This window comes from Pelodiscus sinensis, chromosome 2 (assembly GCF_052426305.1).
Source record: "Pelodiscus sinensis isolate ZL-2025 chromosome 2, ASM5242630v1, whole genome shotgun sequence".
In the NCBI taxonomy this organism is placed as follows: Eukaryota; Metazoa; Chordata; order Testudines; family Trionychidae; genus Pelodiscus; species Pelodiscus sinensis.
The window spans coordinates 195,542,451-195,568,859 of NC_143053.1; the positions used below are offsets into that span (position 1 = coordinate 195,542,451).

At 38.7% G+C, this 26,409-nt stretch overlaps 1 protein-coding gene and 1 pseudogene across 7 annotated transcripts in view; one reads left to right on the forward strand and one right to left on the reverse strand.

Annotated features, from left to right (window-relative positions):
* Window positions 1-24,960, reverse strand: part of LOC149525413 (uncharacterized) — a 51,153-nt pseudogene extending 26,193 nt beyond the window's left edge.
* Window positions 1-26,409, forward strand: part of TBC1D5 (TBC1 domain family member 5) — a 525,247-nt gene that overhangs the window by 166,204 nt on the left and 332,634 nt on the right. For 2 of the 7 annotated variants that reach the window (XM_075922103.2, XM_075922104.2), the window contains exon 3: window positions 6,871-6,926. The exons of the other annotated variants lie outside the window; for them this stretch is intronic. The gene's annotated coding sequence lies outside the window, so the exon portion shown is untranslated. The remainder of the gene's footprint in view (window positions 1-6,870; window positions 6,927-26,409) is intronic. 7 annotated transcript variants of the gene reach the window in all.

Consider the following 26,409-nt stretch of genomic DNA (forward strand, 5'->3'; position numbering starts at 1 on the left):
ACTATGGCTGAGCTCTGTGACTTTATCCTCACACAACTGTTTCAGATTTGGTGACATTATATACCTCCAGACCAATGGCACCACTATGGGCACCCGCATAGCCCCACAATATGCCAACATTTTTATGGCTGACCTGGAACAGTGCTTCCTCAGCTCTCATCCACTTATGCCCCTTCTCTACCTATGCTACATCGATGACATCATCATCATCTGGACCCATGGGGAGGAGACTCTGGAAGAATTTCACCACGATTTCAACAGCTTCCACCCCACCATCAACCTCAGCATGGACCAGTCTACACGGACGGTCCATTTCCTGGACACCACGGTGCAAATAAGTGATGGTCACATAAACACCACCCTATACTGAAAGCCTACCGACTGCTATGCTTACCTGCATGCTTCCAGCTTCCATCCCAGACACACCACACGATCCATTGTCTACAGCCAAGCACTGAGGTAAAATCGCATATTCTCCCACCCCTCAGGCAGAGACCTACACCTACAAGATCTTCAAAAAGCATTCTGGGAACTACGATACCCACACGAGGAAGTGAGGAGACAGATTAACGGGGCCAGATGTGTACCCAGAAGCCTCCTGCTATCGGACAAGCCCAAAAAAGAAACCAACAGAACACCACTAGCCATCAGGTACAGTCCTCAGCTAAAACCCCTCCAACGCAGCATCAGTGATCTACAACCCATCCTGGACAATGATCTCTCACTTTCACACACCTTGGGAGGCAGGCCAGTCCTTGCCCACAGACAACCCGCCATTCTGAAGCATATTCTCACCTGCAACTATATACCGCACCATAGTAAATCTAACTCAGGAACCAATTCATGCAACAAACCTCGGTGCCAACTCTGCCCACATATATACACCAGCAACACCATCACAGGACCTAACCAGATCTGCCACACTGTCACTGGTTCACTCTCCTGCATATCTACCAGTGTAATATATGCCATCATGTGCCAACAATGCCCCTCTGCTATATACATTGGCCAAACTGGACAGTCCCTACATAAATGAATAAATGGACACAAATCAGGTATTCGGAATGGCAATATACTAAAATCTATAGGAGAACACTTCAGTCTCCCTGGACACACAATAGCAAATCTAAAGGTAGCCATCCTGCAGCAAAAAAACTTCAAGACTAGACTTCAAAGAGAAACCGCTGAGCTACAGTTCATCTTCAAGTTTGATACCATCAACTCAGGATTAAACAAAGACTGTGAATGGCTAGCTAACCACAAAAGCAGCTTCTCCTCTCTTGGTATTCACACCTCCAGATCAGCTATTAGAAGTGGGCCTCATCATCCCTGATTGGATTCACCTCGTTATCTCTAGCCTGATTCTGGCCTGCATATTTATACCTGCCTCTGGAAATTTCCACTACATACATCTGACAAAGTGGGTCTTTGACCTCGAAAGCTTATGCTCCAAAACTTCTCTTAGTCTATAAGGTGCCACAGGACTCCTCACCGCTTTGGCTATGGAGAGTTACTTCTCACCTTGCCCCAAACTGCTGCAGTGAGAGGGGGATGGGGTAATCATCTCGCCCCAGGCCAGCTTGCATACTGAACCCCTCATTCCCATCCCAGAGCTGCTATTTAAATGAGGCATGTACATTTTCATTTTACTTTCTATAAAAAGAAAAATTAATTGACCTAAGAATGAGGAATGCTGGGTAAATCTTCTAGTTTAATATAATATTCAGATAGTATAGAAGTTGGATTTCTTCTACAGTCTGGTTTGGTGTTATTTTCTTAAACTTTGTTTTTTTCAGAGTTCAGTTTTATCATATTTTAAATAAGGAATGGTGAGAATATGGGATTTAGGCACTGAGAGAAAAATAAATGTAACCTTTTACCATTTAATAAGTCAGTCTGGAGAAATGGCTTTCTGGGATTCCATGTAGGGTTCTTAAAGCTATCTAGAGATAATGGATTCTGATTACAAGTAAAAAAATGTGTTTAACTACAATAGTGAACATTCAACATGAATTCTAAAAGTCCAAATGTTGTGGGTTTTGATTGTCATAACTAATAAAATTTCTTCAGCTAGAATTTCATTGTATTGATATGAATGAGTATAAAATTAATCTTGGAATATGTATGGATATACTGTGTGTACAACAATGTGTGTTTGGGGGGAGTAAACTGTAAAGAGGAGCAATAATCATTTGCTTATTTTCTCCTTCCCCATTCTCAAACATGAAAAGCCAGGTACCAGATGATTGTTGATAATCACTCTGTTTGCTCATGAACTGTTCTAGCTTGCCAATGTTTGAAAGAGGTGCTTAGCTGAATACTAAGATCAAATATCTCTACTCAACAGCTTTTCGTTGCCATTTTCAGAAAGGTCAAACTAAAACTCACCAACTCATGGGAGAAAATCGGAGTTGTTTTGTGCTCTTGCATATTCTTTACCTAAACTTCTATTACCACTTCTTCCATTTCTTTGGCTTCTCAAGAACAACTCCATCAGAATAAAAACCTAATGCTAGTAACAAGGCTTGTAGGGAAAATAATTACAAACATTCTTTACTTGGGAGACAGGCCAGTCCTCGCCTACAGACAACTCCCTAACCTCAAACAACTTCTCTCCAGAACCATGAAACACATCTCCATTATTCATCTAGGAACTCACCCCTGCAATCAACTCCGGTGCCAACTCTGACCATACATCTATACTAGCGACAACGTCATAGGACCTAACTACATAAACCACGACATCAGAGGCTCATAGAACTGCACATCCACCAATGTGATTTATGTCAGCAATGCCCCTCTCCCATGTATATTGGCCTAACTGAACGGTCTCTACGACAAAGGATTAATGGACACAAATCAGATATTCAAAAAGATAACACATTGGGGAACATTTTAACTTGCCCAGGTGCTCATTAATGGTTCTCAAAGTTTCCATATTATTACAAGCCAATTTCAAAAACCAGCTTCAAAGGGAAGCTGCAGAGCTTAATTTCATTTACATTTGATACCTACAGTAGAGGTTTAAATAAAGACCTTAACTGGATTACCTGCTACATTCCACATGCTAATGACATAAAAGGCCAAAATCAGGTACTTAATACTACTTAGAACCCTCTCTATGAGCTTCATTTAGCATGGAAACTCTGACCATTCTTTTCCCATTTTTTCTCCTTTCCTTTCCCTCCCCATACCTTCTCTTTCTCTGCTATTTATTTGGAACTTGGATCCCTTAAACTCCATTCATCTGGAGAAGGGGGTTGTGCCCATGAAAAGTTCATGATACCATCTACATCTCTAAGGTGCTGCAGAACTATTGGTTGTTTAATTTTTTTCTATTCCAAACTAACACGGCTACCCTTCTGAAACTAGCAAACATTCTTGACAGAAATAATTCCCTTATTTAATTTACTAGTAGGAGTGTGCATAAAAAAAAATCCACTTGTTTGCTTTGAGTATGCGATAGCTGATCAGTAAAGAAACAGAACCCTTAATTGCTGCTCAGGGTTTAGGTCACTGTTCATTCATTCATTTATTGCTGAAGTTATGAACTATTCATATGTTGCCACAGTACGTTACTTACACAAGACTGGTGAAGGAAATAAGCGCTTAGATGCCTCACAGATACAGACGTTGGGGGATTAACATGTCTGCTACATTAATATATATGTGCATACATTAATGTTGGAGTATTGAAGTTGCTTCCGATCAGAACAGCTATCTCTTAAGGTCTGCTGTAGCCACTAATATATTTTTAAAATTAGCATTTGCTTTGTTAATTTTCTTAATACCTTGGCTTTTCTGTTTCTTTTGTCAGTGGAAATAAAGTGCAAGCAGAACCTGCCCTTTATGTTGATGACCAGTTTTCCCTTTATTTTTCCTTAATAGATCTTTCCTATCCATTTGCTTTCTGACACTGAGTATATATGATTCTCTATGGATTGGCAGGTATGTGTATTGTGAGTAATGTTTCTGGCAGCATTCCCCCTGAACATGGCACTAGGCCTGGCTTTCAGAAGTGCTAAGCACCAGGCTTTATCTGGAGATATAGGTGCTCAGCCCTCCTGAAAATTTGGTCCCTTATGCCCAATTTCAACTCACCTAGGAAATAAAGTTGTAATTTCTTAGGCTTCTGTTATTTGAAAATGGGCCTCCATATATGATAGTGCACTCTCCTCCACATTGGACTGCTTCACCACTCCTATCTTATTAATTAATAATATAGCACTTTGGCCCTGCAACAGTAGGTTTTGACATTGTTAAACACTTTAACAATCTTTATTGGAGCATTTTAAAATATATTTAGAATGTGTAAAACACTTTGATATATAGAAACACCCATCCTAATGAGATTACATTAAGCATCCTAATAAGATCAAGGCTTGAAATTATGCTTTTCCGGATTTTGGTGATATAAATTAATTTTGCTTTAAACCAGTGTCTGTGTGCTAGTTCAGTTTTGATATCAGCTTCAAATATTCTCATTTCAATTTATATGGGCATCTCTATTTAAATAAAAATGTGCTCTCAGTTCTGCTGTTAACTTTTCCTTTCATTCCAAGACACTGAAGCTAAAGATTATCTCAGCATTGTTCTAATTATTTAACCAACTAATAAATTATGAATTGGAGTGACTGATCATTGAACCCTGCTGATGCTGGTCTTTCATCTCTCATTTGAGTCTAACATAATGTATAAAATGAATACAGTATTATCAATTTAGATTCATTGTGAACAGAAATCATCACAAAACCATCACACACCTAAATTGTTTTCTCTTCAGGAAGACACTACAGCACATTTGAAACTAAAAAAGACAAACTTCTAGGACATCCTAAATTAATTTTTATTCCTAGTAACTGAGGTTGATGTTAGGTGAGAAAGTTAAGGTACAGCAGTACATCAATAATACCTATATGTAGATTTACCTATTACTCATTGTTGATTATGATTTTGCTGCCAACTGTTGCATAGAGTCAGAGTTTAAGGCCAGAGGGACTGAGAGTTCTAGTCTAACCTGCAAATTTCACCACTCACCCACATGCATGCTAAACCCTAGAACCAAGTATTACAGACCTCAGGATATTTAACTATTATTAGTGCCCTGTAAATCTGGGGCTATCTGTTTTACATCTGCAGGTATTCATATCCGTGGCTCATTTTTGCAGATACAGACATGGATACAAATTTTGTATCTAGAACTCTGCAAATTTGTGGATATCCGTATCCATGGATGTAGATATCTATGGCTAATTTCTGTGGCTACAGATGTAATAGTTTGTCTCCATGCAGGGCTCTATGATGTACCACAGGGACTAACCATAGATTATTCACACTGTATTTCATAACACGTTTTGATATACTGCATTATTACATGGTATACAACAAATGTCTGTGTGTGTATATCAGAATAAATTAAATTATACGCTTATTAATTGTATTTTTCATTTGTGTATGTGTTAGTACAGCGTATGCGCCTACCAGCCTGATCTGCAAGAATACATCTGAGGGGAGCTGTCCAAATTCCCTCACCTTTAACAGCATCTATTCATTATTCCCAGTAGTATGGGCTAATTATTATTATTTATTTGTATTACCATACTACCTATGAGCTCCTGTCATGGTCACCAACCTCAATTGGTAGGTGCTGTACAAACAGACCAAAAACATGACCCCCATCCCAAAGTGCTTACAATCCAAATAGAAGATGAGACAAAAGAGGAAACACAGTATTTATCTTTTTGCTTTAATTTTTAAAATATTAATGTGCTTTTTTCTTCCCTTTAAGGTGACTATTGGGGACATTTTAATATTTGCTTTCTTAATAAAATTGTTCTCTGTCTTAATTATTTCAAGTTCAGACATTGATTTTTAGCTTGGGACTTGTCAAATTGTTGTATTTTGGAAAATTAAGTACAATATGTATAGCTGACAAAGATGAGGATTGAGTATACATTTTTATTTATAAAACAACAAATAGTTTATTAGTACTTTAAAGACTAACAAAACATGTAGATGGTATCATGAGCTTTCGTGGGCAAAATCCACTTCTTCATATGACTGGAGTATAAGAAGTCCAGATCCAAGAATAAATAAGAGAAGGGGGGGGGAGGGGTGTGGAGGAAAAAGAGGACGGGAGGAAGAAAAAGAGAGACAGTGAGTAGTTACTACCTTACAAATATGAAGTACCCGCAAATGAGATTCATGTTCAACTGACATAATATTAATGTATTACCATCTTCTATATCCAAGATTTTTGAGTCAGTATAGCATGATGTTTTAATCAATATAAAATAATCTGCAGTGCATTTACATACAATCGTAATAGTCTTGTTCCCCTTTATACTCTGGTCATCTGAAGAAGTGCGTTTTTGCCCATGAAAACTCATGATACCATCTACATGTTTTGTTCGTCTTTAAGGTGCTACTAGACTATTTGTTTAAGTTTTTCCTGTTACAGACTAACTCGATTACCCCTCTGAAGATTTTTTTTATTTATAAAATGTCTACCACTCCACTCAGAAGCAGCCTTTTTGCTCAAGGCCTATTGAGGTTTGCTTATATTACTGTATGCCAAAACCACAGTTATATTGATTGAAAAAAAATCAGGGCTCATCAGAATCGTTAGGAAGTTCTAAGGGGTAGGTAGAGGTGTGGGTTTTGTTTGTTTTTTTAAATTATAATCTAATTCATGGAATGGTAAAATTAGTAGACTGCCCGTCAGGATTTGTGGTGAATTTAACATTTAAGAAGTGAAAATTGGATGATATAATGGCTTAAAATGGTTGTTCTAGTTAGTTTCAGATACTACAATGATAGATTTGTATAACGACTAGCAAGTGTTGATTCTTTACACTTACTGATTTTCAGATATCCATTCGTCCTATCCAGCTACAGTGCATTCTGCTTGTCTGGCGTGCAACAGGGTAAAATCAATATTACACCTATATTTCTCCAGAGTGCTAGGCATAGATTTTGTCAAATATTTTACTACTTTGTTTGCTTAAACTTCATACCAAGCTTTGTAGCAAAAATGTGGAATGACCCTGAAACTTAATTTTCCAATATTCAGTTCATATTGTAACTCACAAAATCCCCTTCAATTTGTCTTTCATTTGTCTCCCCTTTTGATTACCTCTTAATTAGTTTACAGTAAAACTTTTTGTATATTATCATTTTTTTCTCTTAAAAAGTTGTACATTTTCCCTTAATTATACAAGAAATATTATAATTAACACTTTTTCATTATAGGAATCCAAAACTGCTAGTATTCATGTTTTATACATATATTAAAATTTTCTATTCAGAGAGATGGATATAAAGTTTAAATATTTATGGAAATCTAAAACGTAACTTAAAAATAATGTTTTGTCTTGGAAACTTCTGGCCAGAAATCTCTTTTGGGAAAATAGAGGAGAATACAGAGTCAGTTTAAATATTTTTAATGCTTTTCATTTTGTATTTTGTAGATCATATAAAGCCTTACTATATAAAATATATTTAAGATTTGGGATTTATAGATATTTTTTCTTTTACCATATCTTATTTGTCCTTAGACAATTTCATGGTCTTCTGTATTTAATGAATCATGGCAATTGTGCTGCCACTGGTCCTGCTGCCAGTTTTTTACCACACAAGTAGTTGAAGCTTATTAGTCCATCAGAAGTGCAAATGGTTAATCTGTTGTTTTGAATAGTGTTCAGTTAGGATATTTTGAATATAAGACTAAGATGCTTTCTCATGAAGAAGAAAAAATAGATTTTTTTCAGAAGATGTTCATTTTTTAGCTATTGATGATCTGATGTGAAATGAGATAAGCATTGTAACTCTGTGTATATTTTAAGTTTAGCAATTAAAAATGGTGAACCCCAAAATAATTATTATATCTGAAATTAAAAAAACAAGAACAGATACTAGAATTCTTTCCACAGTAATTGTTTTTTTGGGAGAGCATAGCTTAACTTGAACATTGCTGTATTATTTATGTTGTTTAGCCTATTGATTTAGGGTTAGTTTTTAAACATTTTAAGATTATCGTGAGAACTGGGACCTCTTGATTAATTATTAGAAAAGATGCACATTGCTAAACCTAACACATTTCTGAAACTAATATTACATATTTTTCCTATTTTTTGGTATTGTTTTTATATCATATTTGGGGGTCCTAATATCATGCATTCTATCATAAACATACCTACAGTGACCCTTCTCCAAGTTGATACTTGATAGAAAGCTCACTTAAAAAAAAAATTAAGGACTTAAAAAAAATTTGTGGTGACTGCAGCACAAGTGTATAAAATACCAGTTCCCCTCTGTCTCCCTGTACAGCTCTTACTATAATTAGCCAGCATTAACAACAAATGTTTGCTTTGGTTAAATTATTCAGAACATTTATTTTACTTGTCAAAGGTTAGATCAGGTTGTTTGAACTGGTAATTAAATGCAGCCTAATACATTTTTGTATTTATACGCATTATAAGCCCTGTTTCCTCCTCATTCTGTATAATTTCATAATGTTCAAGGCTGACATTTAAAAAGACTTTTTGACTCAAAGATTTTAGTTCTTATATACTGTTGTACATGTGCAGTCTCAGCAAAACCAGTACAGGGATGTTTAGAATGTCACAGCTGTAGACAATGTGGTGATAAATGTTTGTTCTAAAATTTTTAGTTGGTTGGAGGCCTTTCGGAATTTTTGAAATTGCATATAGCAGAGTCACTTGTGTAACACTTGATATATAAATAGTGTGCATTTTTCAGAGCAGAAAAATCCACTTCTCCATCCCTGAGAAATGGATAGGAAAAAAAAAAGCCCAGTATGTTAAGAAACAGATGAAACTTATGATTTTTCCTCTTCTATTCTTAGTGTTTAAAAGAACAGTGCTAAGTACTTAGCTTTTTGGCAGGTCATTCCTGTATTATATGTAGCCATCTTTAACAAGTCAACTAAAATAATCATGGTATGCAAGTAAATGAATATTAAAGCCAAATTTTTAGACAGACTACTCAGACAAAAGTCTAAGAAATGCTTCTGGAAATTTTAAAATTTGACTCAAATACAGTTAAGAGAATAAAAACTTCAGAGGGGTAGCTGAGTTAGTCTGTAACAGGAAAAACTTAAAAAACTACTGATAGTCTAGTAGCACCTTAAAAACTAACAAAACATGTAGCTAGTATGAGCTTTCGTGGCCACAACCCACTTCCTCTTATGATCGGAGTGTTGGAAATCCAGATCCAAGAATAAATAAGGGAAAGGTGAGGGGAGACGGAAAAAAAATGGAGGGGAGGAAGAAAAAAGAGATAGTTAGTAGATAAGCTTCAGAGGGATAGCCAAGTTAGTCTGCAACAGGAAAGACTTAAAAAAACAACAAATAGTCTAGTAGCACCTTAAAGATTAAATAGTTACAAGAGGCTGATAAGAACCATTAGTTTGCACTTGGAAAGGAAGATGACCAACACCAGATTCTACACAGACATCAAGAACCATTAGAACCTTTATTGTTTGGTTGGTTGATAATGTGAGAGCCATCTGATATCACGATTCATACCATTTGCATGAGCAGGACTTGACAAACGGCGGCGAAATCCATGCGTGCGCCACTGGTGAACGGGGCGACGGGCTGAAATCTACTCGCCCCGGGTGAGTAGATACACTGATTTGTTGAGCCCTGTGCATGAGAATTAAACTTGTGAATTAAGTTAAGTTCCAGTCCTTCTCTGTGTATTTGTCTTGTGGAATTGACCTGAAACAAAACAGAGATTTGGAGAGCCAATTAATGAGTTTCCAGGAGGATTAAAGTGTTCTCTAACAGGTTTTTGTGTGTTGCCTTTTCGGATATCTGATTTGCATGCATGCTCAGCTCACTGCAGCCAACGAAGTATGCCTCCCCAGCATCCCTTGTTCCCCAGTGACAGTCCTACACTCTTGCCCTACAGAAACCCTGGTGGGGCAGGGAGAACAACAAGATGAATTGAACAGAGGTGGAGTGGTTGGTTGGGAGAAGGAAGCAGCAGAGAAGAGGAATCCAGCACTGCTGGCATCACCCAACCTTTTACAGCCCTCCTCTTGTGACTGGGATTTTGGTGAGAACATAAAGGCATCATCCCAGTGCATGCCTTGCAATTGGTTTTTGGAGAGTGCATTGAGAAGTGGTCAGCATTTCATGCCAGTCTGGGCCTGGCAAAGATCACATCTTCCCACTTCTTGGAATGCTCCCAGCTTTGCTTTGCCTGTGGTGTTTCTGCTAAGCCTCCTGGCCCCACCTTTGTTGTGGGGCCTGTGGTAGGGCCTGCATCTGCCTTCTGCTCTTGATAGTGGTACCCCCTAAGACTTATCTTGCTGGTACCAGTATCAGTACTGACTCTTTCCACATCGATGACATACCAGGCAGCTACAGACTTCCTCTGCCTTTTGGCCTAAGACTTTACAAGGGCTGTGTCAACTCTAGCCCCCATCATTCGAATGAACCTCTGCTCCGTCAGGTCTGTCAGCACTGCACCTGTCCTCTACCTAAATGTCATGTACATGAGGTTCTGAATGGTCTCACTCTATCAACTATCTTCTCAGTATTGTCTCAGAATTAATGATTTGCTGCTGTGAGCCTGTAGGATGTCTACTTTCATGTGGCGATTTTGCCAAGCCACCGCAAGTTCCTTTTGTTCGGAATGCTGTGTTGAGAACGTAGCACTTTTATTCAATCTCCACTCTTCCATTCTGTTTTTTACCAAATTCATAGTCATTTTTATGGCATATCTCTCAAAACAAGAATTCATACCTTCCCATATCTGGACAACTGGCTAGTAGTGAGCAGATTGGGAGAGGAAGTTCTTGTGCACCTCTTTGCCAGTCTGTGCTTACCTAACCATCTGATTCTCATCTCCAAACACCAGCAAGTCACCTTTGGCTCCCATTCAAGACACTGGGTTCATTTGGACCCGGTTAGATTTCATGATCTAGAGAACATTTCTTTTGACTGACCATTTTCAAACAATTCACTATGTTTACTTCAGTATGCAGCCCAGCCTTCTACACAGTCCAAATGTGTCTGAGGCTCTTGTGCCAGGTGTCCACTTTCACAAAGTCTGGAAGGCTATCCTTTCAAATGTGGCTCAGGAGCATCTACTCTCCTATTCTTTATCCTCCTAGACAGGCCAGTTTGCCTCCCTCCACTTGTTTTGGATCCTTAACGATGGCAGATGCATCCAGAGAGTGATTACTAACACATTCCCTTTGTCTAGCCTTTCCCAACCATGATGGTGGCTACCAGCATCTCCCTGATTGCCTGGGGTTGGTGTACCAGGGATCACTGAAAGTATAGGGGCTATAGTAGGAGCAGGAGGCCTCACCCCGTATCAACTTGTTGGAGCTTCAGGCTACTGACAATGCACATCACGCTTTTTAACACGGTCTCAGACTCAGTGGCTCCCTCTCTATCACTTTCCACCTCAACTGTCAGTCAGCTCTCCTGTATGTTTTTTTTTTTTTTTTTTTTATGATCATTTCTCAGGCCATCCTCAGACTTGAGGAGGATCTGCCCGAGCTCACGCTCATTGCCCTGGAGAGCCTGAGACAGTGCTGGCTCTCCAGACTTCTGACTTTGTGTATTCAGCCTAAGATACTGCTTTGTCGTCTTCCCAGCCTACTAATTCAGAATCACAGCAGCACCTTGCATCCTCTGTTTAGTTCCCTGCATCTCAGCAGTTGTCAAACAAATCCTCTTGAGTAATAGGCCATTTGGGTAAAGGACTTTCTAGTGAGCAAAATGGGTCAGTTTTTGGTGTGGACATTAGCTTATGGAATCCAAGCAATTCTGGCTTCTCTCCAGAACCTCCTGGAGTACCTGCTACATCTGGCAGTGATGTCAGCTTTTCATTCCCCTGTTCAGGGAAGATTATTGTTCTCCTGTGCCATGGTAACAAGATTTTAAAAGTGCGTCTTTGTTTACATCCTCCCATGCAAAAGCAGATTCCCCTGTGGCACCTAAATATGGTCCTAGCACCTTGTCCTTTTCTGTTTAGAAAATTACTTTCCTGGCAGTGTTAATACCCAAAAGGAGAGTGTATGAGTTGCAGGCCCTGGTGGCAGAGTTTTCTTATACATAATTCTTCAAAGACCAGGTGACTATGAAACCACGTCCAAAATTTTTTGCTTTTGGGCAGTGTATTTATCCATGGGTTTTTTTTTCGTAAAATGCATTCATCTCGAGGGAGTAGTGTTTCCATACCTTTTTGTATTGGGCGATGTCTTGCCTTTTATCTGAAAAATATTGAGAAAAATGTTTTTGCTTTCCCTCGCTTAAATCATATGCAAATGGCCTGAAGGGTCAAGTGGTCTCTTCACACGTGATCTCCAAATGGATAATATCCTGCATCAAGATGGCATATGAAATAGTCTCAGCTATGCCCAGTCATATAGGGATGCAAGCAATGTCCCTAACACTCCTCAGTGACATTTCTATATTGGACATTTTTAGGGCTACTATGTAATAGTCAATAAATGTTATCACAAACAGTTGCATCATGACCATATCTTCCAGCATGGATGCAAGCTTTGGTAGAGCGATCCTGCAGTTGTTGTTTAAGTAGATGCTGAGTTCTGCCCCCTGGTGGGGGGGATACTGCTCATTATGGAATACATGTCTCCATCTACTTGACGAAGAAGAAATGGTTGCTTATTGTAACTGTGGTTCTTCAAAATGTGATGCAGATGTGTATACCATAACCCATCCTCCATCCGCTCTGCATTGGAATTTCATTTCCCAGGATTCATTGTGAAGGAACTGTGAGAGGGTTTGGGTAGTGCCACTGTATGTAGCCAAAGGAGGGGATACAGCTATGAGGCATGCTCACCATCCCTGTACATGTACTGCTAGGAGCAGTTTTCCGACTTTGGTGCATTGGGATTGTATACCTCCATGCAGTATATGTTTGCATCATATCTAGAAGAATCACAATTACGGTAAATAACCATTTCTTATGTATGGAGTTGGTGTGTATGCTGGCAGAGAGATAGCATGAGTCTTTCCCGCTGCCTGTCTGCTGCTGGAGCCTTTCCCCAACTTCACAGGGTTCTCAGAGGAAAGATTCCTGCCATGTGGACCTGCTAGAGCCTTTTCCTTTTCCTGCATCAGGGAAAGAGTACAGCAGTAGGGAAACAACAAGATGTTATGCTGCTAAAAATAGCAATGTAGATGGGGAGGCGTTGCTGGAAAGTAGAGAGCCCTATAGAGTATGTACCTGAGTAAATGCCCTCAGAGTTCAGGTGTATTCTTACTCTACTTCCCTAAGCAGAGCTACGGGTTCACATAGCATACATATTCCACGCACCACCCAAGGAGAGTGAAGTATCTTTAATTAATCCTATCTAATAATTGTGGTCCCAAAGTTGTGTTGTGTGTCTGAGCCTGTAGAAAAAGTAGTATATTGTATTATTTGAGGAAAGTTGGAAATGTTATATATATGCAAAGAGTCGTCTTTGAGAGTGTGCAGGCAAGTTTACATAAGAACATAAGACTGGCCATACTGGGTCAGACCAAAGGTTCATCTAGCCCAGTATCCTGTCTGTGACAGTGGCCAATACCAAATGCCCCAGAGGGAGAGAGCACAACAGATAATCCTCATGTGATCCCTTTCCTGTCATCCATTTCCAGAGAAACAGAGGCTAAGGACACCATTCCTACCCATCCTGGCTAATGACCATTGATGGACCTAACTTCCATGAATCTATCTAGCTCTTTTTTGAACCCTGTTAAAGTTCTAGCCTTCACCGCATCCTCTGGCAAGGAGTTCCACAGGTTAACTATGTGCTGCGTGAAGAAAAACTTCCTTTTGTTTGTTTTAAACATGATGCCTATTTCATTTGGTGAGCTCCAGTTCTTCTATTGTGGGAATAAGTAAATAACTTTTCCTTATTCACTTTTTCCATACCAGTCGTGATTTTATAGACCTCTATCATATACCCCCTTAGTCTTTTCTTTTCTAAGCTGAAAAGTCCAAGTCTTTTTAATCTCTCTTCATATGGGACCTGTTCCAAACCCCTAATAATTTTTGTTGCCCTTTTCTGAACCTTTTCCAATGCCAGTTTAACTTTGCAATGTTCTGATTTTGTTTTACTATGAAATCTGACCTGTCTCTTAATAAAATTTCTAGTTTAGAGGGGGAAGAATCTATAAGAGGTCAATACTTAGGTACAAATCTGCAGAACTTCCTATCTCATGTCACAATATCTAAAAGAGGAAAGATCTCTCTCCTCTCATTAAAAAGACAAGCACTAAAATAAGGAAAAGACACAGCAACCCTTGCACCATTCTCTATCAAGCATGTGTCATGCACATTGAGACAAGGCTTCTTGAGGTTTCATGTCCCCGACCCCGTCTTGCACGCACTCCACTGTTTTTCACGATGCAGACATGTTAGTAATGCACACATTTCAACATCATTTCACTTGCAGCATTGCTAAAATGTGTTTTGAAAATCTTACCAATTGGGCTGCATGTGTTGGAAATGTAGTTGTGAAAGTCTTGGGACTCTAATGAAAACTAGCTTTCACTGGTGAATTTTATCACTTCTTGACATTGTCACTTCATTATTACATGCTGTCATGTCTCTGTGATAGTGCAATCCTAATTTATTTTCTCCACTACTTTAAATATGCACCAAATTGCATTTTATGGCTGAGATTGAAAAAGGATCAGCTACATCTGAACAATACCCTGAGACTGAAAACCACATTTTTTCCACGCATAGATAAATTAAAAGCCATTGCATTGATGTTCTTAATTTGTCTCTCCATCCCGAAATCACTTCTGGGCTCAGAACAAGTATCAGACACTGAAGTCTAAAAGGTTTCAGGGAGAGTTGTAAGTCACTGAAAATAGGGTTTAGATCTGAAAGTGTATTCTCAACTCTGATTACAGCATTGCTAGCATGACACTAATGAAACTATTCCAGGCATTTTTTTTTTTTTGCAGTTTGCTAATTTTTATACTTCTGGTTGTGGGAGGTAGCTAAAATCAAAAGAATACGTTGTATCCTTATGAAAAATTATTTAGGACCACTGTGTATAGTACATTTATTTGTGTATACATAGTACAAACTGTGGGTTGCTCTGATTGATGTAATAGATTGAGAATATATGTGTCATACAGAAGACCTAGCTTTAAACTTTTGTTTTTGAAATGTCTCCATACAAACTGGAATTGAAATAGCTAAATTGGTTTTAATTCACCTCTTTTTTTTTTCTTTTTAATTACATTTTTTTTGGTGAAATGTGTGGGGATAATCTTATCTCAGTTAAGATTGTCCATTTATCTGTGTTAGATACATCCTTAAAGGTTAATATTGGCACTGTTCAACACATTTGAAAGGTGTACGGGATGATAGCTAGATATCCCTAAATTTGAGAGATTGAATGAAATGAGCTGTGAATAAACTGGTATTTGTTTTTCAAAAATCAAACTCTTCTCTTATTTTTGCATATATCTAAAGATGAATCGTGTTGCTGTGAGGAAAAGAAAGCAAATTATTCTAGCAAAAATGCTTCCTTGCACTCCTCAACTTATGTTTAAAAGACTGCCTCTATTTTCTGTGGATTGTCTGTGGCAAGGCGAGGGCTCCTCACTGATCTGCTATTTCTGGAGTTGATGGATTGACTACAGACCCACCACTATATTATCACCTATTGGCTCAAAGTGGGTGAGGAAATATGCTTTTTATCTGGCTCACTTACAGATAGATAGCAGTTCTGAAAGAATAAATTTCCAAAATTTGGACGGAATAATTAAAAAAAAATCTAAAACATAGGGTTGTTTTGTTATTTCTGGAAATTTTCATATTCTCATGTGGACTTCTTTACAAATAGAGGTATTTGCAGTCGGACCAAATCATTGTTAGTTATTTTTGATGTTTCAGCCCTCTAGTCTCAGAAGATACTGTTAAATCACTAAGCCAAAAATGGAATGTAACTTTAAAGTTATGTATTCTCACCATGGGGAATATCATTGTATATGTAATCACCACATTGTTTATAAACGTGACACAGAATAAATTCATGTTTGGAAGTGTTCTTTTTAGTTTATTTCTAATTTAGTACTCTCTGGATTAAAACTTTATAAAAAAAGAACCACAATCAGTATGCAATTTAACTATTTTTATTGAAAAGTTGGCAATGTTCCTTTTCACTATTTCACTGAAAATAATTATTTAAATGTTTATGAAAATTACACATTTGCAATATAAAAAAATGCTTTCTCTATATTTGTGGTCATGCAGCCAATAGGTTGAGTAACCAAATGTTACTATGCAATCTTAAATTGTCAGTCCTTTTTTATTAAGCTTTTTAGTTATCACCAAAGAGGAGGAATAAGCCAAGGCTTTGACTTTACTTTCTGAAGGCATCTGTCTGTAGATAGTCAAAAGAATGTTCCGTTTGGATTGGGCTGTGCTCTGGGGAATAGAATAATAAGCAAAGTGTGTGTGGGGGGAGGAAGAGAGTGGTACACAGGTTCTCCTCCTCCTCTGCTCCCTCATTTTTAGCTGTGGAAGTGAAGACCTGCCAGGTACAAGAGATTAAAGAAGAGGCATTTAGAGGAGTTAGTACCTGGTTGTGAGGAGTTTGTGAGCTGCCCAACTTTCCTGACAAAGATGATTAGGAATGAGCAGCTCAGCCAGGAGTCCCTTCTCTGTCACCTGTCTGCTAAAGAAAGATTAGTCTCTTAAGTCAACTTTTTTCTCTATCAGAAAGGCAAAGAACACCTGGTCCTGACAGCTCACCTTCTCGGTTCGAGGAGTGAGACTGATAAATAATATGTGATGGCCCAAATTTTGAAATGTGACTGGTGATTTTGAGCACCTCAGGAACAAAGCAGCGTATCAATTAAGCAAGAGAGACAAATGAGAACATACCACACCTGTATTTTATATGCTTCACTGTTTTTCCGTTTAATTCTAAATTCGATTCAAAATTCTAATCTACTGATAATTGCAAAAGATGTGGAACAGTGCATTCTCATTGGCCTTTGGCTGTGGAACTACTTAAACAGGATACAAGCCACAGCAAAATCTTAACTCATGTTTTGCAAAACTCTTAAGTTTGGCAACATTCCTCATATCCAGAGAAAGAGAAAAGATGAAAATTGACCAGGATAGAGTAGAAAGAGAGAGAGAGAGGAGATAACTGCAATGAATCAGTGAAAGTAGCAGAGTACAGGTTGCAGTTCATGGGAACTGCACCTGTGTTCCCCCTTTAGTCCAGCAAAGATATGCACTATAGGCTCCTAGCTCCTCAGCTATAACCTATTGTGGGTGGCAGTATGTCTCTCTCCCTCTTGACTGGGGTATTTCTAGACTGCACAGCTCCCTGCCTAAATTATGAGCTCCCCAGCAAAGACAGGCTACCTAAGCTGGCCTGCTTTAACTTTCTCCCCAGAGATGGTAAACAGTATAATTACCATAGGTAGCCTGCCACAAAGCAAGTACGTTTTATTCACAAAATAAAAACATTACTGAGAGAGCATATCTAGAACAATAAAGAACCTACATGCATGCTAATAAGCTTACCAGAGCTTATCCCTGACTCCAACAAGGACTCTGGATGGTGAACAGTCCTTCAAATTCCACTGAGCAATTTTCCTGTGATTACGAATTGATATTTTCTTTTGCTCAGAACTCTGTTGAGAAAGTTAATTGCTCCTTTATACAGTTTGATTTTGAACTTTCCTTTTGTAAGAAGTGACGAGCCAGTGAAAAAAAGATCCTTTCCTCCAGGGTGAAGCTTCAAAGGTTGAATCTGTAAATGGGAGTTTTCAGTCCTCTCCTCCTAAGTACTTCCTACGAATTCCACTTTGCACATAGTATCCAGAAGATCATTTATATCTGGTGCATTGTTCAACATAGTCCTTTGAAGCTCACAGTATTTCACAGACTGACATTATTCGCAAACGACAACAAGCGACACACAATCTTAGCCGCGCTGAACACCATGCCATCCAGAGTCTCAAAAACAACCTGGACATTATAATCAAACCAGCTGACAAAGGGGGTGCTGTGGTCATTATGAATAAGGCCGACTATAACCAGGAGGCAACCAGACAACTCTCGAATACAACATTTTACAAACCTCTCCCCTCTGATCCCACCTTGGAATACCAAAAGAAACTACACTGTCTCCTTAAAAGCCTCCCCACAGCTACTCGGGAACAAATCCACACAGAAACACCTTCCGACCCCCGACCAGGATTATTCTATCTGCTTCCCAAGATCCATAAACCTGGGCACCCCGGACGTCCCATCATCTCTGGTATTGGCATGCTCACTACTGGTCTATCCAGCTATGTAGACTCTCTTCTCAAACCCTTCGCAACCAACACCCCCAGCTATCTCCGAGACACTACTGACTTCCTAAGGAAACTACAAAACATCGATAACCTCCCCAATAACACCATCCTTGCCACCATGGATGTAGAAGCTCTATATACCAACATCCCACATGAAGACGGATTACAAACAATTAGAAACACTATCCCAGAGGACACCACTGCCAACCTGATAGCAGACCTATGTAACTTTGTTCTCACCCACAATTATTTCCAGTTTGAGAACAACTTATACCTCCAGATCAGCGGCACAGCCATGGGTACACGCATGGCCCCACAGTATGCTAACATCTTTATGGCTGACCTAGAACAACGTTTCCTCAACTCCTGTCCCCTTTCACTCCTTCTCTACCTACGGTACATCGATGACATCTTTATGATCTGGCCGCATGGCCAAGAAATACTGGAGATATTCCACAGAGATTTCAACAACCTACACCCCACCATGAACCTCAGCCTGGACCATTCTACACAAGAGATCCATTTCCTGGACACCACAGTACAAATCAACAATGGAAAATTAGACACCACTCTCTACAGAAAACCCACCGACTCATACAGTTACCTGCACTTGAAAGGGAATCCTCTGAACTGTCATTCATGTTAAAATTCGACATTCTCCGGGAAGGAATGAACAAATACTCAAACTATCTTACCCATTACCAAGATAGCTTCCCCAATTATCACCTCTAATACCATTAGCTCACAGACATCCCACTCTCCCCACCTCTAATATCATCAATTCACAGACACTTACCTTCCTTCCTTCTCCCTCCCCCTCCCCCGCATCCCACTCCTGTTCTGAAATGTGATTTGTCCTTTTCATATGTGTTCATTTTTTTAATTGTATCCTTTGGTATATATGGTTGTGACTATTTTCTTCCACTATTTGATCTGAGGAAGTGGGTCTGGCCCACGAAAGCTCATCATCTAATAAACCATCTTGTTAGTGCTACATTGTCCTGCATTTTGCTTCAGTATTTCCCAGAGATTGCATTAATCTTATTTTCCTCTTAAGGAAGTTCCATACTGTCCCAAAATATGGTATACTCTTTATCAAATATCCTATCTTCCGAGCCTTGGCATTATCCAAATCACTTCCTTGTTCCTCAGCAAGAAATACCTGCCCTCTGCAGTGTTGTCATGCTGAGGGACAAGGAAGGGATTTGGATAATTTGGAAGTTCAGATGACTGAGCAGAAATTCCTGGCTGGGACAGAGAGGAGGAGGAGGAGCCCCCAGCCATGGGAAAGGTCACCCTGGTATTGAATGGCTCCTGTGGTCCCCTTTGCAGCCCTGCTGTTTTGGGAATGCAAATGTGGGACCATGACACAGAGCTACAGAGGGCTCCCCAGTGCTACTGCATGGCTGATATGTGGTCATTGCAAATAAAAGGTTCAGGGAAGGCTGCAGTTTTGTCAGGGCAGAGCAGAGTTCCAGCTGGCAGCTTCTGTTTGTCCAACCAGGACCACGGCCTGCCTGTCATGCCTTGTGCCTCTAGAGCAGTGGCATGACCTTTTCCAGATGGGGATCCATTCTGACAATTCAGGAAGACTTGGTGACCCAATTCAAAAACTGGGGGAGGAAAGAGGGCAGAGCACCTGGGGAAACACTTGGTGACCCTTTTGAAATATAAGGGCGACCCATATTTGGGTCCCAACCCATAGGTTGGGAAACCCTGCTCTAGAGATCTAGTGTCACCCCACCTCTGTGGCAGAACAGGGAGCCCTTTGCAGGTCCGCTGTTGGGCAATGTGTGAAGCTGGTAGAGTAGAGACCCCTGGCCAGGACTGTGAGGAGGACTATGACTATGAGCCCCTAGCTGTAGAGGAAGGCTAGTGTTCTGCTGGATGTCTCCAGCTCTCTTGATTATGTGAACTCCTGATTTAGCCAAATAAAATCGTTGTCTTCCGTGCTGTTTGGATAATTTGGAGTATAATGTAGTACATAAACATTTACATTTTAATTCAATTATCTCCTAAAAAACTTATATTTGATTCAATATGGGTTCTCTAGGAAATTACAGGAAACTTCCCTGTCACATCTCCCTCTTAAAGTTGTAACTAGAGTGCTTGATTGGCACCTTAGGGAAAGTCATTTACGTAGTTCCTAGAGAGAGCACTAAGAACCATATTTGTATTGCTGTGAAATATTGCCCAAATAGGGCTGCAAATTGCTGAGGGTCACACCGTGGCAAAATATTCTTTTTTTATTGTTGCATATTTTTTCTCTGAGAGAAGCAATTTTTTGCTTAGGTATACTATATTGCTTATTTTATGTACTTGATATTTAGATTGCATGGTGATGGATTATAAATGATATAGATAGGTAGACCATACAAATAAAAAGAGTGCAGGGGCATTTCTAAAAAGAAAAGAAAAAATTAATCAACAAAATAACCCTATTTTGTTTACATCTGTTCTATTTTTAATAAAATTGGCTTAAAAGCTTAGTCGCAAAGGTATTGCAAGCTTTATGTAAAATATAAAGCCAGATGTTGTTCTAATACACTTCTTCAAATCTGTTTAATGTTGGGTGGGGGCTCCATTCTGTCTGTTTGTTATTGATAAGTAATGTTTATATACAAATGATGCTTGGAAATTCAGTTATGTTGTTGTGTTGGGTGAAGTAGAGTGGGATTTTCAAAAGTTATTTAGGAGCATAAGTCTAATTTGAAAATGAAGCACTTTTGAAAATCCACACTGTAGGGTGGGTGCATGACTGTGTACGCATGGCAGTGAAGGAGGTGCTGGGAAGGTGATTGACAAGAACAAGAGATTCTTGACAGAAGTAGATTTTTTGTTCCAGCCTGTTCATCACCTACCCACTCCTCCTGTGCATTGCTCTGTGAACTTAACTCCATGTGGGGCTCCTTATTGCATAAGGTATTGAAGGGTCCATTGGTCTCCTTCACCTTACTTCAGATACAAAGTAGCCCTCTATAACTACAGAGGATGGGTCTGAATTTAATTCTGAATGTTCATTTGTTATGGCACGATAAATTTACTGCTAAAACTAAGGTTGTTGAAAGTAATAAAATGTAATATAAGCAATATTAATATTGCTTCCATCAAAACAAATACATCCTACATCCTTAGTCTTGCTATATAAAAATTACTGGATCTAAGAGTGTTGAGATTGCGGTTCTACTGTACTGAAACAGAGTTATGGCCATCTCAGAAATGAACATTGTCTGTAACTGAACAAAATGCAGCTCTGGCTCTAGCAGTAGAATGTAAATTCTGGGCCAGATTCAGGAGGCAGCTTCTTTCCTTGGCTCAGTCAATTTTGAGTTCCCCCTCCCAGCTGGGTTGGTGAGTGGAAGTGAAAACAGCATATTCCCTTTCTGGTGCGGTGCAAGGCGAGGGGTAAAAACAGCTGCTCTCCCCTGGATGGGGGAAGGAGGGTGAAAACAGCATCAATGGCTTACAGGAAAGCAGGTCAGACTCCAATGCTGCTCATGCTCTACTTGCCTCGGGCTAGCACTGAGGTCTCACAGCTTTGCCTGAGAATCTCAGGGTCTTCATTTCCTAGCTATAAGCAGGTGCATCATGCGATGGGGAAAAGCAGCTCAGATGTGCCTACCTTTAAGATGCAATACAGGCACAGCATATACTTTTTATTTTTTGTTTTTTGTCTCTGTTGCTACTGCCTGATTGATTACTTCTGGTTTCACATGGTGTCTGGTTGACCAGAAAGCCTGTAACTCTGGTGTTCATATACTATTAACATGGTTTGCTCTCAGGAAGAGCCTAGCATGCCTAGTTCCTTTGTCACTGGAGATTTCAACCGAACCCCTCATTCACTTCACATTTTCAAATGTGAGCTAGATGCAGAAATCCTTACCTTGTTCAGGCGGGTAAGAGGGCTGAGGGTGAGCAGTGGGGAGAGGGGGCAAATGAGTTGCAACTGGCATATAACACTTGAAAAATCATATTCCAAAAAGGGAGTGGACCAGACTATAGTTCTTTTTCCCTTTCTGACTTTCCAACCCCCCAATAAAGGATAGTATTTCTAGATTCTACTGTAATATCAATAATAATAAAGGTGAAGTGTGCAGGGCTACAAATGGTCTCTCCCTTCTGTTGCTTATGTAAGAGAAGACTGTGAATCAAGCCCAGAGCTACTTGCCCTCAGATCTGATGGTGTTCCTCAGCTTCCTATTTTCATTCTTGGAAGAGTGCAACAGTGGTTGTGATATGCAGAGCAACCATACAAGCATAGTTTAAAAATGTTAGTTTAAAAACATGCTTATAATAACAACAACAAAAACCCTTTGGCATAGGTATTTCTTTGTGATTACGTGGTAGCAGAAGAATTACAAATTTCTTCTAGATGGTCTTTAATTCCCAGGAATTCTACTGCCCTGAAGGCATTATAACATAAATGCAGCCTTCCCATAGAATAGACTAGGTACAGTTAAAGAAGCTTAAGAAAGAATAGTGTGAACCTCTGGAAGAGCATCTTAGAGTCAAGGTTGAAGTAAATAGGATGTAAGTAGGCACTGTATGGTGGTCAACATAAATGCTGCATTCAACACAGTGTAAATTATAAGTGAGCAAGCTGTTGGCTATGAGGGATAATGTTCATGGGAAACTTCAGAATAGTTTGTCAGTGGCTGGCCCCCTTGGCTGCCCTGGCTTTCTTTTTCTCTACCTACTTGCGCATGCTGAAAAGCTGTAAGCCGCTACTCCTGCTGGCAGTGTAAGTAATTGAAAAGGTGAGATTGTACCTTGTCTCTATCCTCCCTTCATGCCCTATTTTTCTTCCTCAATAGTGATCATTTTATTGTGTGCATGGAAACTGGCTGAGCACGGTGTGCATTTCTTTACAGTGTCTGGAAGCGCATCATAAGGGACTGAGCAAACCCTTGCATTCAGTGATAACACATTGACTCTCGAAGGCACTTCCAGCAATCTAGGAAACTGAGTGCTTTTTTTTCCCCACAGTGAATGGGGAAATATACCAGCATTCTTTGTACCTCTGTACGAGAATATGCCCTTTAGCATATGTGTCCAGGAAAACTATAACAAATATTTTATGTAAATGTCCTTATGCATGCACTCAGTGTTTCTATAAAAATATTGTCAAATCAGTAAAAGAATAAAATTAAATTAATTGGTTACTACTTTAAAATGGTGATATCCTGGAAACTTACTTCATTTTAAAACACTTTTAGTGTCTAAGCTAGTTACTATCATTTCGGGTAAAGCTGCAGGCTAAGCTGCCATTTTTTCCAGTTCACTGTTTAAATGATTTCTTTCAGTCTTGACATTCTTTGGCCCTTTGAGTTACATATATATTACTAATACATAAAGTGTGTAGCATTACATCGCACTTGTTCTTGAAAGGAAAACTCTTGAATACTTAAAAAAAGACCAGATTCTATGCAGTAAACAAAATTACACTCCAGTGAAACCTTTATCATCTGGCACTCTGTTAACCAAAAAACTTTAACCAGCATTGCCCCCACCACAATACTGTCACATCTTCAGGTGCACAGGCTTGGCTTGGTTTACCATGTTTGGCTTAACATTTTTTTATTTAAGAAGTACTAATCATCTGTAACTCAAAATAGAAATGTAAGACCAACTGCTGCCTCACACTACAAAACTACCAATATTAAAAACTTGAGTTTTACTATTATTGTCCATTGATTTTTCCTAGGTTGATGGAACCCTCAGATAACCGGAATTTTTAGATAACCAGAACTCCCTAATCCCCAAGCATGCCAGATAACACAAGTTTTACTGTACTTTAATCTCTTAACTATATTTGGAAATGCTATAGTTAATTTCCATTTTATTTAGAAGTTTGGAAAACAGATCATACCTGAAAGTGTATTCAAAATATGGATGACATTTAATATTTGGGCTTCAGTTTGTTACTAATGTTTGTGTTTCTCCAACTTGGGTAAATAATTTTTTTATTTTTAAATAATGGGGAGGGAAAACTTTATTTTTCAAATACTGGAAGAGAGAAATCAAGCGGTGATTTATTTTTTCAAAGAAAAAGTTCTAAGGCCAATTTTGCATTTCATAATTTTTTTGAAACACCTTGTTGTTATTGACTTAGACTTAGATTTTAGAATATTTTAGACTGATGTGTCTCCTCTCTAGGGAGAAGTAATGTCATCAGATTGATCCAATGCAGTTTCCCAGATATATCTTCATTTTAACAGTTTCAATAATGTAATGATGGTGTCGTAAAAGAGAAATTTGGGGGGAGGAGGATCCATAGTGGGCTGGAACCCACATCTTTCAAACTCTAGAATTCCATGCAGAAAACTTAGATTTGCAGCTCAAAGGCATCTGTAGAGTTGCTACTTTATACCTAGAAGAGACAGGTATGGAGAGTAGCGCATTTTCTGCTCTGATCAATTCCACTTCCACAACTGAGGACTGGAAAATACTTCTGAGCACCAATCAGAGCTATTCAAGCCTTACCTTGTTGAAACTGTTTAGGTATGCTAGAACTTACTGTCTGCTTTTCCCCATGTGTATTCTTAGCTTGAGTTGGAAAATGATTGACCTGCTGGCACAGAGTACCAAGCATGTTGAATCCCACTTTCTTGCAATGGAAGCTAAACATGTTTGACACACATCTATGTCTGTGGGACAGACTTTCTCAGCACAGGTAAAACAAGTCCTGTGTCAAATACAAACCTGTACTAATGTGGGCAGGATTATAGATAATATGGTTAGCAGGCACTCAGGTTCATAATTATTGTTCATAATTATCTAGTCCAATGGTCTATATGATGTAAGATATTCCTTCACTAGGAGTTCTTATCCCATACACCTCTTAATATTTTCCTTTGTGAAACAACTAGAACTACTTTGAAAAAGCATGAAAACCAAGAGTAAACTAATGTATCAGCCAAATAAATTTGTTCCCTGCTTTGACAGATTTCTATTTTAGAATTTCATGTCCTCAGAACGAACAGGTGTTGTAAACAAGAGGTAGGTTCTTAAATTTGGTGCTCTTTTCTCATTGTAATATGAAAAGTTTTAAATCTTCACATGAACTGCCATAAATATATTTTGTCACGGTTCCAGCTATTTCTATTGTATTTTGTTCCTGACATTTTAATTCACCATTGAGTTTATATCCTGTATGTTTAAGTGCTAGTAAGACATGAAAGTTGTAGGGTTAAGTCTGCAGACAGTGCTTTAAAGCTCTTATGATAATTGTTCTTAGGTATGTAGCCCTTCACTGTGGCTCTAGAGACAACTATTTAATAGACAACATTTGAATAATACAAATGTGTGGTTGGTAAAAGTGGATTAGGGTTTCAGAGTGGTACCAATGGGTGATATTTAATATTGAATGACATGTATTAAGACAAATGCTTTTATATATAATTTATTTGGCATTGTAAATGCATTTATCTTGTGAGACTCAGACCCCCTGTTGCCATATGAAGTATTCTGGAAAGGTTTGCAGTAAATAAATAATAAAACCACTTTGATATACAATCTAACAATATTAAATATTAAGACGTTCACATGATTGATTTTAATACTTAATTATCTTATTTAGAGTCCAAAGTAACTCTGTTTTTATTAAAGTTTAGATAGACAGAACTTAAAATACAAGAATTATTAAATGGGACAAAATTAATTGCATTTCACAATGTTGGACTCACTGATGGCTTTTAACATATCCTTCATTAGTGATACGATCTAATTTGTTTCATTCTGGACCCCCGCTGATGGTAATGTTAACTAACGCACTTCACAGTGTCATCCATTTTCATGTTCGCATCATTCCATTTTAATGATATATAATCTGATGCATTTTATAAAACAAAAATGTCTTGTTTTGTGCTATCTAAAATTTGTCAAATTGTGCACTTTTCCTCATAGTAAAGAAGTGCACTATCTAAAGCAGATGCTTCTTCAGTGAATGTCAGTTGTACCAATCTGTGGAAGTAGTTCAGTAAGAGTCATGCTCATTTGTATCCTAGTTAGTTTTAAAGCCTCTTATCTTTTTATGCATGGTAGCTCAGGCACTTAAGCTAGCTCCTCCAGATTTAAC